This window comes from Choloepus didactylus, chromosome 2 (genome assembly GCF_015220235.1).
Source record: "Choloepus didactylus isolate mChoDid1 chromosome 2, mChoDid1.pri, whole genome shotgun sequence".
NCBI lineage: Eukaryota > Metazoa > Chordata > Mammalia > Pilosa > Megalonychidae > Choloepus > Choloepus didactylus.
The window spans coordinates 117,797,106-117,810,754 of record NC_051308.1 but is presented as its reverse complement, the minus strand read 5'-3'; the positions used below and the strand labels follow the sequence as shown (position 1 = coordinate 117,810,754).

At 38.9% G+C, this 13,649-nt stretch overlaps 1 protein-coding gene and 1 pseudogene across 9 annotated transcripts in view; one reads left to right on the top strand and one right to left on the bottom strand.

The window, feature by feature from the left end:
- The window catches only part of PDZK1 (PDZ domain containing 1), a 51,824-nt gene that overhangs the window by 29,309 nt on the left and 8,866 nt on the right, over window positions 1-13,649 (bottom strand). For 3 of the 9 annotated variants that reach the window (XM_037826184.1, XM_037826181.1, XM_037826186.1), the window contains one exon: window positions 5,462-5,500. The exons of the other annotated variants lie outside the window; for them this stretch is intronic. The gene's annotated coding sequence lies outside the window, so the exon portion shown is untranslated. Of the gene's footprint in view, window positions 1-5,461; window positions 5,501-13,649 lie in introns of those variants that run through there. 9 annotated transcript variants of the gene reach the window in all.
- LOC119526781 lies at window positions 355-689 on the top strand (annotated as a pseudogene).

Here is a 13,649-nt window from a genome sequence, read left to right as displayed (position 1 = left end):
AAGGAATCCCATCATCTGGAGCAGATAAACGCTAACAGTTGTGAGCACAAGGTATACCAGCAGTGCTAAGCAAAGGGGCACCCGAGAAACTGACAAGGATGGAGAAGATACCTGGGCCAACGAAGCATGAAAGCCAAGGAGTGACTAGTGAATGGGCTCACTCACCAAACAGACTCAACAAACAGCATCACTGAATTTCCAAAAGATTAGAGAAACGACATGGGATAAACAGCATTTTGCTTGGAGGCAGAAAAACAGAAGGGAGCTGTTATCAGTCATGCCATGTGCAACAACAACCATCAAGAAAGAAAGAATTGGGGAAGCAGTGGAGGATGTTCCCTGATGACATGTCAGATGTGTGGGGACTGTGTGGAGAAGGAATATCCCAACTGGGGTAATACCTGCTTGGATAATGGATCTTTTTTGCTGAACTTTATAGATTGTGCAGTATGCAGCAAGTGAGATTTTATGCTGATTACAAACAAATCCTTGAAAGAGGAATAAGGAGAATAGTTGCCTATGATCATTTGTGTAAGAACTGTCATCATGGAGTAGCCAGGCATGAGTACACATTCAGCACCATGGATAAATTTCAGGAATATACCATGCTGTGTCTATTAAGTGGCAAAGCCAAAGATACTATCAGTCTACTCCCTGATGACCCCTGACAGATGACTCTGTTATTCTAAGGATCCTTCTGCAGTTCTGTTGTAACTATGTCTGGTTGGTTTACAATACCAGCAAGACTGATGGTTTGTTTTACTTAGTTTGTAGTGAAAATTCTTTGCATTTTATCTATTCTTTGAAAGAAAAAGTAATTTAGAGGATTGCTGCTCTCTTGGGTTGAGCACTTCTGCCAATGATCCCAGTTCACATTAGTGCAACCAAAATAAAATGTCTTCATTAGCTGTCCTGTGGCAAAAAAAAAAAAAAGACTAGAATTGGAGCCCAAATCTTGGTTTCTAACACCATTTTCTAATAAAAGGAAAGGAACCAGGGCTTCTTGGAAAAATGACTGATTCTAGGAGGCTAGGGCAGGAATTATGCAAAATGTGCCTGTGCCTGGAGCATCTTGTAGTGCCACAAAGTAAGGAAGTGTTAAAACAAATAACAACAAAAATCCACAATGATAGACTTGTCACAAGGCTATAGGAGCCAACTGAAAGAATTCCCAGTGACCAAAGCTGGGACAATTTTAGCAACAGACTAAGGTAGTATTGGTTTATAAGCCAAAGGATAAAATCAATATCCATGAGTCCCTACTGATACAAGCAAATGACTGAATGAATAAATAAATTGGGAGAATAGACCAATATTCCATGCAGAATTCCAAATAATTTATGTAGATACTCCACCCCCAAAGATGCAGAACTTAACTCCCCCGTTCGTTCTTAAGTGTGGGCTGCAGCATACAATGACTTCCTTCCAAAGAGTAACTTAACTTTACAGTGGAGAAAACTGGCAAACTACCTCAGCCAGGTGATCATGGTTAATAGCATTAATTGTAAGTCCTGTTGATAGCATGTACCCTTGCTATGATATTATAACCAAGAAGTTAGGATTTAAGTAATGATTATGATCACTGAATCATTATATAGATATTCCTTTTTTACTTTCTGGTATATTAGACAGAATACCTGAGATCTTTGAACTGTAATCCAGGTGCCTTGATCTCTGATGAAGATTATATAGCCTTTATCTTGTGCTTTTGTCATTGTAAAAACCTCGTGACTAACCTTCACTTATACCCATTTATCCAGTTTTTCAACTTTAAAGTCTTATGATCACTAAAGACAGCTCCTAATGTTTATTAATAAAGGGTCTTGGGTTAGCCCAGAACTAACCTACCCCTATTCCAAAGTTATCTTGATAACCAAAACTGGATCTAACCAAAATGGGCCTGCCTAACATGCACAGTAGCTTAAACTGTAAGTGACCTATACCTCATTATAATACTAAAAATCACACCCATCATCATATTAAGGCTGCCGTTTTTTTACATATGTTCTATGACGAAGCATGCAATCAATCCGCACATGCTCAATAATTAGATCATCTTTAATTATATCATCTGGAACCATTGTGCTCATTATCCTAAAAGCTGCCCACTTTTAATATTGTAAAACCATCAGAATTACTGCAGTTCAAGGAGACAGACTTTTAGGCCAATAGGCCATCTGCTCTCCTACTTGCGACTAGCAATAAACTCTTTCTCTCTTTAAAACCCTGGTGTCTCAGGAATTGGTCATTTGAGCGCATTGGGCAGAGAATCCACCACTTTTGTCCAGTATCAATATGACAAAAAGGGCACTTTATGTCTGTGAACTTTCTTCCCAAAACCCAGCACCCCAGTCTCAGCATGAGGAAAACACCAGACAAATCCCATTTGAGGGACATTCCACAAAATACCTGACTAGTACTCCTCAAAACTGTCAAGGTCATCAAAAACAAGGAAAGTACGAGAAACTGTCATAGCCAAGAAGAGCTTGAGATATGGTGACTAAATGTATGGTGGGAACCTGGACTATTAAAAAATAAGGAAATCTGAATAAAGTATGGATTTTAGTTAATAAAAATAAATAAATAGAATGATTTCAGTGGCTCCAAAGGGATCTTAGAATGGTTTACTTTGCATAGTTGAAAGAGCACTGGCTTCTGGGTCATAAACCCTGGCATTTGGTCCTCTCTGCCATTTGGACTTCAGTGTCCCAATTCTGTAAAACTGGGCTTATAAAAATTGATACCCTTCCTTCACAGTCTTTGTAGGAGATCCAAATGAGTTTATGAATACAAAATGCTTTGGAAAACGTATAGAGTTTTAGATTTGATGAGGTAGCTTCTGTTAGTTCCCATCCTAAGACCAAAACTTAGAAGTTCAGAATCTTAGAAACAAGACTGTTTCCTCTTCATAGTGAAAAGACTTGGAAATTCCTGTACTAAGGCTTAGTTTATGAGGAAAAAAGTGAGCAATGTTCCTTATTATTAGCTGGGAAAAACCTGGTTGTATAGCAGCAATTCTAATAATACTAAGGTTTATTGTGTGCTTACCATGTGCCAAGGACTGCTTTTCCCCCCCAAAAACAAAGGTTTATTCTTTTCTGCAATCTTGGGACACTTATAAGTTTGGGATACACTGTATAAAGGTAAAGAGAATCAACTGGAGAAGTCTGAGCCAAGAAATCAAAGGTTCAAAATAGGCTTTAGGCAAGATCAATCTTTAACAGCAACATGTAGGGGAAGATTGGAAGAGGGTAAAGATTAGAGGTGGGGAACACATTATGATTGTTATTATAAATAGTCCAGGTACAAATGTAAAAGATCTTTGGGGGAAGATCGATGGCACAGCAAATAAACAAGTTTTATTAAAGCTGTCTTTAATTTTCAATATGAACAGTTATACTAGTCTGATTTCCACTCAGTCACACACCCACCACTTAGAGACCTCAAAAAGAAGGTTTCCTCAGCTTAGCCATTTCCTATGTGCTGATTACTCTCTGTTGAATGGCCTGGTCCCATAGAGCCGACACACCACACTAGTAATACAAAGGACTATGCCTCCAACTATAAAATGGCTCTAGTTTTCCTCAGATATTGAGGCCCAAGTTGTCTAAGCAATGAACACATAACCCTTTCAACAAAACTTAAAGCCTAGAGCCTTCTCCTTCACTAAAGGGTCAAAATAGTCACCTCCTCCACAAGGAATGTCTTGCAACATTGAACCACCACTATTTTTAGACTAGCTGCCCACATCAAAGGTAATAAGTTCCCTGTATTTTTACACAGAGAACTCTCTCCAGCCCAATTTAAGGGCTGTCACTGTCCCTGACACCATAGGAACAGAGAACAATGCCTTATCCCAGACCTCTTCACCTTCAATCCCTTGAAATAATGTAGGGCATTCTGCATCAAAAGATCATACCCCGACTTTCAGAAGATGGCGATTAGGAGAGGCAGGGCAAAAAACACCTCCGTGAAAAATACTAGATAAAAGCCAGAAAGTGACCCAGAACACCAGTTCCAGCAATGCACCAGCTGGACAACGTCTGCTAAATCCACTGGGACTGTGCACTTGGTGAAACCGGGAGTCTGCATTCTGAAATGAGTGAGTGAGCCTGCTGAATACCCAGCAGCCATGCTGCGGTGTAGGGAAACCGTGGATTGGCGTTTGGAATTGGACTAGTTCTTTTAAAAAAAAAAAACCAAAAGCAGCTGCAGATACGACAGCAAGAACTGCACAGTGAAGTGCGGCAGGAATAGGCTGTGGGTACACCTCAATATCTGGCATGGACGATAGCCTTTTGCCCACCTGCTGCTAACTGTCTCAGAGCAAGGCAGGCAGAAGTTAGCCAAAAGGGGAAAATAACCACGCCCCTTAAAGCCATCTTCCCGGCTGGCTGGGAACACTCCTTCCCAGCACCGGTACCACAGCCCAGAGCCGCGCCAGAAAACCCAGTGTGACAGGAAGTGTTTCCAGCATCACGCGCACACACCACAATATCAGGTGTGGACAATAGCCTTTTGCGCACCCACAGCTAATTGTCCTGGAGCTTGGAAGGCAGAGATGTATGAAAAGGGGAAATTAACACGCCTCATACAGCCATCCTTTCAGCAGGCTGGGAACACCCCTACACGGCCCGGCAGCCCAGAACTTCCCTTGAGGGATGGTGTGCACTTGTGACGTAGCACAGCCTTCCCTCAGCAGAAGCCCAGGGAGGGCACGGCTTGGAAGAGGGACCCACTCAGAAATCCCAGGGACCATACGCCAATACCAAAGACTTGTGAGTAAGTGGCAGAGACAATCTGTGGTGAGACTCAACTGGATGTTCAGACTCTTGCAACAGCCTTAAATCTCCAGGAAGATCTGGGAGTTTTGATTAATAAGGCCGCCCTCCCTCCCTAACCACTCATACACACGCTCCACATTCAGGGCAGGCAGCACCAACAACATACCCAAACTTGGTGCACCAATTGGACCCCTACAAGAATCAGACCCCCACACACCACAAAGACAAAGTTGGGGAGAGCTGGCTTGAGGGGAATCGGTGGCTTGCGGATGCTACCTGCTGGTTAGAGAAAGTGTACGCCACCAAGCTGTAGATCTGACAAATTAGAGATTAGACTTTGAATTAGCCTACATATCCTAAAAGAACCCTATCAAGTTAAAGCAAATGCCAAGAGGCCAAAAACAACAGAAAATATTAAAGCATATGAAAAAATCAGATGATACGGAGAATCCAAACCCAAACACCCAAATCAAAAGATCAGAGGAGATGCAGTACTTGGAGCAATTAATCAAAGAACTGAAAACAAATGAGAGCATGGCACAGGATATAAAGGACATGAAGAAGACCCTAGAAGAGCATAAAGAAGAAATTGAAAGAGTAAATAAAATAAAAAAATAGATGATCTTATGGAAATAAAAGAAACTGACAAACAAATTAAAAACATTCTGGATACTCACAGTACAAGACTGGAGGAAGCTGAACAATGAATCAGTGACCTGGAGGATGACAAAATGGAAAATGAAAGAACAGAAGAAAGAATGGGGAAAAAATCGAAAAAATTGAAATGGACCTCAGGGATATGATAGATAAAATAAAACATCCAAATATAAGACTCATTGGTGTCCCAGAAGGGGAAGAGAAAGGTAAAGGTCTAGAAAGAGTATTCAAAAAATTGTTGAGGAAAACTTCCCAAACCTTCTACACAACATAAATAAAGCATAAATGCCCAGCGAACACCAAATAGAATAAATCCAAATAAACCCACTCCAAGACATATTCTGATCACACTGCCAAATACTGAAGAGAAGGAGCAAGTTCTGAAAGGAGCAAGAGAAAACCAAGTCACCACATACAAAGAAAACACATAAGACTAAGTAGTGACTACTTAGCAGCTACCATGGAGGCGAGAAGGCAGTGGCATGACATATTTAAAATTCTGAGAGAGAAAAATTGCCAACAAAGAATTCTTTATCCAGCAAAGCTCTCCTTCAAATTTGAGGGAGAGCTTAAATTTTTCACAGACAAACAAATGCTGAGAGATTTTGCTAATAAAAGACCTGCCCTACTTCAGGTACTGCCCTACTTCAGGTACTAAAGGAAGCCCTACCAACAGAGAAACAAAGGAAGGAGAGAAAGATACAGAGAAAGGGTCAGTACTAAAGAGATTCAAAATTGGTTCATTAAAGGACAAAAAAAGAGAGTGGAAAAAAATATATCTGACAAACATAAACCAAAAGATAGATGACTGAGTCAAGAAATGCCTTCAAAGTAATAACATTGAATGTAAGTGGATTAAACTCCCCTATCAAAAGATACAGATTGGCAGAATGGATCAAAAAATATGAACCATCAATATGTTGCATGCTAGAGACTCATCATAGACACAGGGACACAAAGAAATTAAAAGTGAAAGGATGGAAAAAATATTTCTTGTAAGCTACAGCCAAAAGAAAGCAGGTGTAGCAATATTAATCTCAGATAAAATGGACTTTAAATGCAAGGATGTTATGAGAGACAAAGAAGGCCACTACATACTAATAAAAGGGGCAATTCAGCAAGAAGAAATAACAATCGTAAATGTCTATGCACCCAATCAAGGTGCCACAAAATACATGAGAGAAACACTGGCAAAACTAAAGGAAGCAATTGATGTTTCCACAATAATTGTGGGAGACTTCAACACATCACTCTCTCCTATAGATAGATCAACCAGACAGAAGACCAATAAGGAAATTGAAAAGCTAAACAATCTGATAAATGAATTGGATTTAACAGACATATAAAACATTACATCCCAAATCACCAGGATACACATTCTTCTCTAGGGATCACAGAACTTTCCCCAGAATAGAACATACACTGGGACATAAAACAAGCCTCAATAAATTTTTAAAAAATTGAATTTATTCAGAGCACATTCTCTGACCACAATGGACTACAATTAGAAGTCAATAACCATCAGAGACTTAGAAAATTCACAAATACTTGGAGGGTAAACAACATGATCCTAAACAATCAGTGGGTTAAAGAAGAAACAGCAAGAGAAATTGTTAACTATATAGAAATGAATGAAAATGAGAACACAACATATCAAAACCTATGGGATGCAGCAAAAGTGGTACTGAGGTGGAAATTTATAGCACTAAACACATACATCAAAAAGGAAGAAAGAGCTAAAATCACAGAACTAATGGAGCAACTGAAGAAGCTAGAAAATGAACAGCAAGCTAATCCTAAACCAAGTAGAAGAAAAGAAATAACAAGGATTAAAGCAGAAATAAATGATATAGAGAACAAAAAAAAAAACAACAGAGAGAATAAATAATACCAAGAGTTGGTTCTTTGAGAAGATCAACAAGATTGACAAGCCCCTAGCTAGAATGACAAAATCAAAAAGAGAGAAGACCCATATAAACAAAATAATGAATGAGAAAGGTGACATTACTGTAGACCCCAAAGAAATTTAAAAAATTATACAAGGATACTATGAACAACTATATGCCGACAAACTGGATAACGTAGAGGAAATGGACAATTTCCTGGAAACATATGAACAACCTAGACTGACCAGAAAAGAAATAGAAGACCTCAACCACCCATTCACAAGCAAAGAGATCCAATCAGTCATCAAAAAGCTTCCCACAAATAAATGCCCAGGGTAAGATGGCTTCACAGGAGAATTCTACCAAATTTCCAAAAAGAACTGATACCAATCTTACTTAAACTCTTTCAAAACACTGAAGAAAATGGAACACTACCTATCACATTTTATGACGCTAACATAAATCTGATAACAAAACCAGGCAAAGATGCCACAAAAAAGGAAAACTACAGGCCAATCTCCCTAATGAATATAGATGCAAAAATTCTCAACAAAATACTTGCAAATTGAATCCAAAGACACATTAAAAAAATCATAAACCATGACCAAGTGGGGTTCATTCCAGGCATGCAAGGATGGTTCAACATAAGAAAATCAATCAATGTAATACAACATATTAACAAATCAAAAGAGAACCAATAATCATCTCAATAGAGGCTGAAAAAGCATTTGACAAAATCCAACATCTCTTCTTGATAAAAACACTTCAAAAGGTAGGAATTGAAGGAAACTTCCTCAATATGATAAAGAGCATATATGAAAAACCCACAGCCAGCATAGTACTCAATGGCGAGAGACTGAAAGCCTTCCCTTTAAGATCAGGAACAAGACAAGGATGCCCACTACACCACTGTTATTCAACACTGTGCTGGAAGTGCTAGCCAGGGCAATCTGGCAAGACAAAGAAATAAAAGGCATCCAAATTGGAAAGTAAGAAGTAAAACTGTCATTATTTGCAGATGATATGATCTTATATCTGGAAAACCCTGAGAAATCAATGATACAGCTACTGGAGCTAATAAACAAATTTAGCAAAACAGTAGGACACAAGATTAATGTACATAAGTTGGTAATGTTTCTATATGCTAGAAATGAAAGAAGTGAAGAGACACTCAAGAAAAAGAATATTTTCAATAGCAACTAAAAAAATCAAGTACCTAGGAATAAACTTACCCAAAGATGAAAAGACCTATACAAAGAAAACTACATAACTCTACTAAAAGAAATAGAAATAGACCTTAAAAGGTGGAAAAATATTCCATGTTCATGGATAGGAAGGCTAAACGTCATTAAGATGTCAATTCTACCCAAACTCATCTACAGATTCAATGCAGTCCCAATCAAATTCCAACAACATACTTTGCAGACTTGGAAAAGCTAGTTATCAAATTTATTTGGAAAGGGAAGATGCCTCGAATTGCTAAACCACACTAAAAAAGAAAAACAAAGTGGGAGGACTTACACTCCCTGACTTTGAAGCTTACTATAAAGCCACAGTAGTCAAAACAGCATGGTACTGGCACAAAGATAGACATGTCGATCAATGAAATTGAATTGAGCATTCAGAGATGGACTCCCAGATCTACGGCCGACTGATCTTTCATAAGGCCCCCAAAGCCACTGAACAGGGACATAATAGTCTTTTCAACAAATGGGGCTGGGAGAGCTAGATATCCATATCCAAAAGAATGAAAGAGGACCGCTACCTCTACACAAAAATTAACTCAAAGTTGATCAAAGACCTCAATATAAAAGACAATACCATAAAACTCCTAGAAGATAATGTAGGAAAACATCTTCAAGACCTTGTATTAGGAGGTCACTTCCTAGACCTTACAACCAAAGCACAAGCAGAAAAGGAAAAAATAGATAAATAGGAACTCCTCAAGCTTAGAAGTTTCTGTACCTCAAAGGAATTTCTCAAAAAGGTGAAGAGGCAGCCAACTCAATGGGAAAAAATTTTTGGAAACCATGTATCTGACAAAAGACTGATATCTTGCATATATAAAGAAATCCTACAACTCAATGACAATAGTACAGACAGCCCAATTATAAAATGGGCCAAAAGATATGAAGAGACAGTTCCCTGAAGGGGAAATACAAATGGCCAAGAAACACATGAAAAAATGTTCAGCTTCACTAGCTATTAGAGAGATGCAAATTAAGACCACAATGAGATACCATCTCACACCGATTAGAATGGCTGCCATTAAACAAACAGGAAACTACAAATGCTGGAGAGGATTTGGAGAAATTGGAACTCTTATTCATTGTTGGTGGGACTGTGTAATGGTTCAGCCACTCTGGAAGACAGTCTGGCAGCTCCTTAGAAAACTTGATAGGGAGTTACCCTTCAATCCAGCAATTGCACTTCTCGGTATATACCCAGAAGATCTGAAAGCAGTGACGTGAACAGATATCTGCACACCAATGTTCATAGCAGCATTATTCACAATTGCCAAGAGATGGAAACAACCCAAATATCCTTTAACAGATGAGTGGATAAATAAAATGTGGTGTACACACACAATGGAATACTATGCAGCAGTAAGAAGGAATGATGTCGTGAAACATATGACAACTTGGATGAACCTTGAAGACATAATGCTGAGTGAAATAAGCCAGGCACAAAAAAAGAAATATTATATGCTACCACTATTGTGAACATTGCTGGGGGAGAATGCATGGGGTATTGGGCTTCCCCACCTTGATGATTGCTGATGTGCTCACAGACATTGGGGACTGGTGGTTTGATGGGCTGAGCCCTCAATCACGGGACTTGCCCTTGGGAAGACTGTTAGTGCAAAAGAGAGGCTAGGCCTGCTTATAATTGTGCCTAAGATGTTGCTCAGATGTGGCCCTCTCTCTCTAGCTAAGCCAGCTTGGCAGGTGAAATCACTGCCCTCCCCCCTACATGGGATCTGACACCTAGGGGTGTAAATACCCCCTGGCAACGTAGAATATGACCCCCAGGGAGGAATCTGGACCTGGCATTGTGGGATGGAGAACATCTTCTTGACCAAAAGGGGGATGTGAAAGGAAATGAAATAAGTTTCAGTGGCTGAGAGACTCCAAAAGGAGCTGAGAGGTCACTCTGGTGGGCACTCTTACACATAATATAGATAACCCTTTTTAGGTTCTAATGAATTGGAATAGCTAGCAGTAAATACCTGAAACTATCAAACTACAACCCAGAACCCTTGAATCTTGAAGATGATTGTATAAAAAGGTAGCTTATGAGGGGTGACAATATGATTGGGAAAGCCATATGGATCACACTCCCTTTGTCCAGTGTATGGATGGATGAGTAGAAAAACAGGGGCAAAAAAAAAGCAGCCAGTATTCTTTTTTACTTTAATTGTTCTTTTCCACTTTAATTTTTATTCTTATTATTTTTTTGTGCGTGGTAATGAAAATGTTCAAAAATTAATTTTGGTGATGGACGCACAACTATATGGTGATGCTGTGAACAACTGATTGTATGCTTTCTATGACTGTATGGTATGTGAATATATCTCAATAAAATTGAATTAGTAAAAAAAAAAATCATACCCTGATGACAGAGACTAATAGACCACTTGATTTTTTTCTTTATTAACTTTAGTTCCATGAGGCACTTAAAGTTATCACTCTGAAAAAATTAAAAAAAAAAAAAAATGCACCTACTACTTCACAAATGTCCACGGCCCATTTCCCTCCTTTTTTATGCCCAGTCATTTCTTGCTGTGCTTTTCAACCACTTCCATTCTACCTATACACACATCCTATCCACACTTCACATCATCTCTTTTGAAAAAGGTTCCCTATTGCTTTAGAACTCAGTGGTCTTTTCTTAAAATTACTTCCTACAGTTCTTGTAGTGTGACTCATTTTGATACATATCTTACAATGCCTCCCAGTTTTGCTGTCTGACATGTATGTTCTCCGAAAGGGAAACACTGAGCTACTTGAGGGTGGTTTACCCACTTTATCATTTGCACCCATCCTAACACCTAACAAAAGTTTAGCAAATAACTATCGGAAAACCAGAAGCACTTTTTTCTGGTCTCAAAAAAGGCATCTCTCTGCTTCTTTGCACATATTTGAATGAAGTTTGTGACAATGGAATTGATGAACTCAGTCTTTTCATTGCTGAGGTGTTACTGATAATTCCACTTGGTGTGACTTCAGCTGAGAAATATTTATGACACTGTTTAGATCTATTGCCTTAGGTTAGCATTTATCTTTTCCCCTAAGGCTCTCCTCCTGGAAAAGTGGAGTAATGCAGAGTCTAGCAGCATTAAGCAAAGGTGCCTGTGGCAAACAGAACATTTCTTTGAACTCCTGTGCTTTATCTTTAAAATTCAGGTGAACTGTGCATCCTATTCCATAATTCATTCATTCATTCATTCAGCAAATATTTATTAGGTGCCTATTCTGTGTCAGGCACTGTTATAGTGATATAGCAGTGAATAAACATTTGTTTTTAACCTGTATTTTAGGCAACTTAGCATGAGGTGGTAAACAAAAACGATTTCCCCAAATACAAGAGCAAAACTCATAATCCAAGAAGAGGGGCCAATTATTGCTTCAAATTTCACCAGTCACACTGCTGCACACCTGAGAATGTGTGTTCTGTCGTTTAAAAAGCACAATCTTTGGTTAATTCCCAGGATACAAAGCCAACAGTAAATGTTTACTCTGGATGAAAATGCTTGGGTGTATGTCTTTACAACTAACCAGGTTACCTTCATTTCCCTGTCATTAGGTTCTGCCTACGTTCTGAAATTATAAAGGTGGAAATCTACTTCAATACCTGGAGGAAACAGAAAACTTAGGCTCTAAAGGAAAACTTAATGACTAAATGTTCAACTCTATTTTCAAGATTGAGGCAATTCTCTAACATTTTTTCTAAAGATATATACTTATATCTCTTAAAATAAATATATATATATAAAACAATCATGTGTGAGGGGGAGGGGAAAACATTCTTGACTCTTCAAGGTCAAGCCTTAATTGACCTTAGCACATTGCCCATCACTGCTTTTTTTCACCCTAACTGAATGGCTTCTTCCAGTTTTCTATACACCTGATCAGCTTGACAAAGGATCTCTCCTTAGGAAAAGCAAAATCTCACATAACACATGCTTTGGGGCTTTCCCTGCATAGAAACTGAACATTACAGGTATTCAATTTTACTGGTCTCAAATTAGACTGAACAGAGGATTCCTTGACAAATATTAAACCTCCTAATCATATTTTAATTTTTCTTAAATAATTTGCTTTTAATCTTGTGGTCTAACTCCAAAAACAACTGTGGGATTGATAATGTTGTCGGTGAGTATGTGGTGTACATATTTTAAATTGGCAGCAGCTACTTGCCACAGCACAAGTGATTTCCTATTGGGGTTAAGATTCAATCCTCCAGAACTGCAGTGACTGGGTAACTTGGATGAAGCCTGGCTCTACTATCTGTGGATACTTAGCCCTTAAGCTAGTCAGTCCAAATTATTAAGAAAAATGTCTCATGTGTGGGCATATGTGGAATTTCTGTGCCTGGATATGTATTGCATGTGTATATACACACAGTGTTTTCAAAAGCCTATCTCAGTGAATTGGAAACATGGAACAAACTTTCTGCCTTGGCTCCTCCATTCCTCTGCCTAAAAGCACAGATGAGCCACTGAACCACATTGGATGCCAAACTCTCAACTCTGAAGCGCTGAGAAATTAGTGATAGCTCAGCCTGGCTCAGTTCCAGACAACCCTCCATAAGTGGGAAATGTGGCTTTTAGACAGACAACCCCTGGAATTCAGATCCCTTCAGGCAGGTTAATTAGAAAGAGGAAAAGGAGCACCAAAATATATTATTTTGGCTTTTCACAACTGTAGGACAAGTGGTTCTTAATCAGGAGTTACGAAACTTTGCTGTCAAGGCCTGCCTTTAAGAATTTTACTCATTTAATCCTCATTTGCCACTCCATGAGGCAGTTACTATTGTCATCCCGATTTTAGAGCCAAGCAAACTAAGGCACAAGAAGTTAAGTAACTTGCTCAAGGTCACACAGCTAGTAAGGGGGCTCCCTCTCAGCAACAGTGTTGGGGAAACGTGAAGCATAAAGGGTCTAGCAAGATCAGGAAGAGATTGAGAATATCACTGACAGAACTCTGATGAATCTAGGAATATCAGACCAAGATTTGTTATTCAGAAAGGTTATCAGCTGCTTCTTAGGGATCAGCTGTTTTATTTCTGGAAAGTGTTTTCCCACTCTGCTGCAAATCTA